Below are 5,168 nucleotides of genomic sequence, written 5' to 3'. Positions count from 1 at the left end.
AACAGCAATGCCCTTGGCTTGATAAAAGCCTTTGTGAAACTCTGTCCGGTCCACAGGAAGCGCAGCTACCACAGGGTCTTGAAATTACCGTCGAGGGATGGAGTGATAGACTTAGGGAAGGATGCTTATGCTATAACTGATTTTTGGATATGTGTAACTTGCACGATTTTATTTAAGTCTTCTTCCCCCAAGCAAGGTGTCATGGCACTCATTTTGGGGGAGGCTGGGGATGAGCCCTGCCACATCTGGAGGATCAATGGAATTGCGCAGGGGGTGCACAGTCCGTGTTCTTGGTGCAAACGGAAGGCACCAAGTCAGAACACGTGGGAAGTGCTGCCTGCCCTCGCTGTGGGCAAACCAGGGCCACGGGGATGGAGAGTGCTGAGCAGGGAAGGGAGGGGGAGGAGAAGCAGTGAGCACATAAGGGCAACCCATCCAAATGGAGGGGCTGCTGCTTTGGCCACAGGAGTCACCTGCACTATGACAGCATGAGGGAGCCCAGGAAAGCCTGGGACCGTCAGCAGAGGAACAGCTTTTGATTGCCTCCCTGGGATCCTTTGCAGGGATTTGTCAGGGAGCCAAAGTCCCCCAAAGACCTTCAGGATGCTGCCTGTAAGCTCCTGCGCCCCTGCAAGGCTACCATCTCAGGGAGGAAGGTCTGTTTGGGGAGCAGAGCCCCTTTGGCCTCTGCCCCAGCTGAAGACTCTGCCCTGCTGTGGGTGGAGAGGCCACCGCTCCCTGGGTGACACTGGGAGGTTGAGCCTGCCTCTCTCCTGGAGTCCGGCTGACTTCAGCAGCTGTGGCCTGACTGCTTTTGGCTTGTCAGTGCTGACACTAGGCACTGCCCGTTGGTGACCCGTCCCCTGCCCCTCCATGTGTGTCCCCCACGTACCGCAATGCTCCCAGGAACAGCAGCCCCTGAGCAGGACCTCCCCTTTTCACCTCACAACTTGCCTGGCAAGGGGAACGCAGGCTAAGGTGAGGCTGCACGACCGGCACAGCGGCACCTCTCACGCCTTATTTTCCTCTGTGTTTCCTCAGTGCCAGAGGAAACCCAGTGAAGGCTGTCAGGTTTCCCAGACTTTTCTCAGAATATGTCCTGGAGTGACCTCCGAAGGTAAGACGCATGGAGACCCGCGAAGGAAGACTTGGAGTCAACGAGCCAACCCAAACCAGGAGTGATGCCTGAATGTGTATTTGTCTATCAGTTGGGGAATTGAAGAGCTATTCCTTAATGACGCAGTGCTTGCTAATGATTCATTCTTACACAATATTCATTATCCTCTCTTCATTTCCCACCCTGTGGGTCTGCAGCTCTGTGCTCAATGAGCTGCTAGTACCGTGGAGCTGATGCCATCTCTTTAGCACGGCTGGCTACGGTCCCAAGTGGCTGCTAGTCACAGAGGGAAAGGTGATGAGGCTCAAAAGCTCTTTGAGGAGAGAGGTCAGCACTTAAATGAGCTTGTCTTATCCCTTCTGATTTTCCTCCATCATGCTTGATGTTTTTATGTTACTGCCTCCCTCCCAAAATGGGGTGCAGCGCTCCCCTGTTCCTCACACTGTTTACCTTGGTTTTGGTTTTGCTACTGTGTATTCAGGATGTTTCTTATTTGCAGTTCTTCACACTTATCTTCTGGCAACATTTAGCTACCTGAAAACCTTCCTTCTGCTCCTGCACCCGCCTTTGCCCCTTTGCTGATTACATGGTTCACCTACTTAGCCACAAAACGTGTCTGGCTATGCCATCACAGTGTTCCCAAGTTCTTGGATACTCTTTGTGTCACACTAGTTGAGTATGCTTATACATGCCTTTAAGAAGAGCTAATATTGATTAAATCCTGATTAGTACATTTATAATTCCTGAGAAACTCAAACCTTTGTTTTGGTTACACATCTCCCTAACTGTGTTACAGATCCCTGTGTGGTGAGATGCCATGGGGGGTGTGAGACATGATGAGTCTTGCAGGAGGTGACTAAACCCAGAGGTGCCCAGACCCTGACCCATCTGAAGATGCTCTGGTAAGTCGCATTCCTGATGGTGGGGCAGGTGCAACCAGACACCCTCCATAGGACGTGCGACCTGTCAGCTGCCGGAACTGCTTGGCATCGCTTGCAAGCTGCAAAGAGAGATACTAGAAGTTTAGATCCCATGGTGCTTGAGTTACTAAAGGTGACTTGTGGTACAGACTTACAGTGAGTTAACCACACACTTGTTTTCTGCAACTGAGTCCCGTGTAGGAAAGCAGAATCACAGATGTGCTGCTGACAGGGCATCTGCAGTCTAGCCTCCTCCTCACAGCAGGGCCACCCCCAGCAATAGGTGTGTACATCATGCCTTTGCCAATGCCAAAGCACTTGTTCCTTGGCTGTGATTGAAACAGCCTGGCTACAGGGAGAAAAGGAAGAAGGAAGAAGAAAAGGAAGAGAAAAGATCTTGAAAGAGGGATAGAGTGGGGAGTAGTAGTGGTGGTGGTGGTAGTGGTAGTAGTCGTAGGTTGAAGTGGAGCTTTGATGATTGGAAGTGGTTCTGCCTAGATTTCTCCTTACAAGAAAGCATGTCAGAGAGATCAAGGAGGTTTTTAGCTCAAAAGAGCAGCTTTTCAGCAGGGACCAGGGAGAGGTTGGGTATTTTTTGGGGGGACCAGAAACTACAGCAGGTCATTTTTTAAGAGATAAGGCAGAATGGACAGGATGAAGCTCAGCCAAGTTTCTACAGAGTTTCTTCCTCCAGGCATGCTGTGTTACTCACTCTTTCTCCAGGGGTGATGCACTTGATTAAATCACTCTTCTATTAAAGGAACATGATGTAGCAAACTAAATAATGCCAGTACTATCCATCATATGTTAATAAAGCTCGGAGTTCCTGAAGTAGGATCACAGAGGGTGTACATGAAGGAAACGTATTCAGGCAGAAGTACTATAATAGATGTTTCACCTAAGTTAATATTTTGCCTACCACCCTTCTGGGCTCCTTTTCCACAAAACCTGCCAAGAAATCTGGTTTTGTTCCCATTTTGTAGCACATGTGGTTCTGGGACATATTTTTTTCCATTCTGAACCACCATCTCACCTGAGTCAAAATTACTGAGGGAGCTACCTGCAAAGCAGGCACACACGTGAATACATTGCAGCTGCGAGTAGGGCCATGTGTTATAAACACATGATAAAAAATTCCCTGGGGAGTTTTAAAGCACTAGTTGCTTTTGGTGTTTATTTTATTTAAGATTGCAGAGTATCAAGCAGAACTTGGACATGCTAGCTGCTGCTTTATGGTCCTCTGAAAAGCTCCAGCCTCACAGAGCTCCAGAAAGCTGAATTACAGTTTGCTTTAACTGGTAGGCCATGAAATCCTTGTGACAAACTTGATCCAAAGAGAGGTGTACATGAAGGTGAGAAGATAACAGGTCTTGAGACTCTGGGGGTTGGAAGAAAATAAAGCTCTATTTCAGAAGGGCATGAGGCACAAGAAAGTTTTCTGTAGCCCCAAAGTATAATTGCTTTTAACTTTGAAATTGCATCTCTCTTGCTTACTGAGTCTCTTTGCTCAGGGCTAAAGGTGTGTTTGAACACAGTGGTCCCAAAAAGGAGCAATAACAGCTGACAGAATGGCTAACTACTCCACCCATTGTCATAATTTCATTTTTTTCATGGTGTGTTGCTTTCATTGCCAGCTCTAATCACTACAATATTTTTATATCTATACAGTTTATACACAGGTTTGTATTTTTTTTCTACAGCATTTTCTGTCTTTTGAAGAAACAAAAGGTATGATCTTCTCTCTTAAAGCTTCTCTGGATTTTTTTTTTTTTAACATTTTGATGGCAAGTCTGCTTTTACTTACTTAAAAAGACATCACCAGTTTTAGTTTTGTTTGGTTTTGGGGAGGTTACAGGGTAGACAACCTCCACTCTAACTCCAACCAGATGAGCCAATCCTGTAGAGGCAGGCCTGGTATCTCACCAGGCAGAGTTGCTCTAGAGACACGCGGTGACAGTGTCCTGCAGAAAGTCTCTGGACTGAGCTGCTCCGGAGTCTTCAAGACTGGCTGCTGTGCAAGAGGAACAACTTTCTTGCAACAGAAGTGTTGTCTGGACCCAAACTGTGCACAGGATGGCAAGAATGCGTATGCCTGCCTGTGTCAGAGGGCTTCTCTAGGATCCACAGCTGTGACAGGAGCAGCTGGCTCACCTGTACATCCTTCTCCTTTGGCTTTACAAAAGCAGACAGCCTGTGGTGGGACTAGACCACAGCCAGGACCTTTGCAGGAGGCTTTCTGCAGTACCAGTGTTCCAGTGGCCCCTGCTGAGCTATTGTAGAGGCCTTAGCTGGGGTTACTGGGGCTACAGAAGGCTTGTTAAGGCAGCCAGACCACTCCTTTGGCCAGGAGAGGACATGGGTCCACCCTCTAGCTTACCAGGCCCATGCCTTAACATCAAAATCCCTCTGTCCTGCTAAGATTTCAGCTTCACGCTTTCCATAGGCTTTCACATCTCATTGTGAGCTGTGAGAGACAGATGAGTTGTGCAGAGGAGAAGGGTGTACAGCAGTAAGCTGACTTCAGCTATGGTGGTAATTACAGACTAGCACAGATTGAGCCTCTTTTGTTCTAAACTCAAAATGTGAAGTTAGCTGAGCAAGCAGAAACAGCTGATGGTGCAAGTTAGGTATTTGTCCGAGGTACCTGGCCTCACTCACAGCAACGCCATAACCCCTCTATGGCATGCTGCCGGGGTACAACAAACCATATAGTGGAGGAGCAACCTGCTCCACTACACATTACGAATTCAGAATTAGCCTCACACACCTATATGTCTGACGCATTAGTAGACAGAAAAAAAATCTCCCCTTTCAAATCTCTGTTATATGCCTGGATAAAGGTTAAGAGTGTCTTAGCTGGTGCAAGGCAGACTCTCTGACTAGGACAACGACAGGTTTTGGAGACATTTGCTAGCAGTGTGTCCTCACTCCTTTAACCTATCCTTTAAAATAGAGCTAACTGTAGCTTAACCTAATTTCACACTGTCATTTTAAGGATCTGAGATACCATTTCACATCATCATTTTGAGCACAACTTAATGCAGATCTGGAAATATGGAGACCTTTGGTTTGTGCTACATAGCATCTATAAAATACTTTTAAAAGTTTAATACAGTGAGCAAAGATTAATC

Source organism: Grus americana, chromosome Z (assembly GCF_028858705.1).
Source record: "Grus americana isolate bGruAme1 chromosome Z, bGruAme1.mat, whole genome shotgun sequence".
Taxonomy (NCBI): Eukaryota; Metazoa; Chordata; class Aves; order Gruiformes; family Gruidae; genus Grus; species Grus americana.
Note: the sequence above shows the minus strand (reverse complement) of the source record.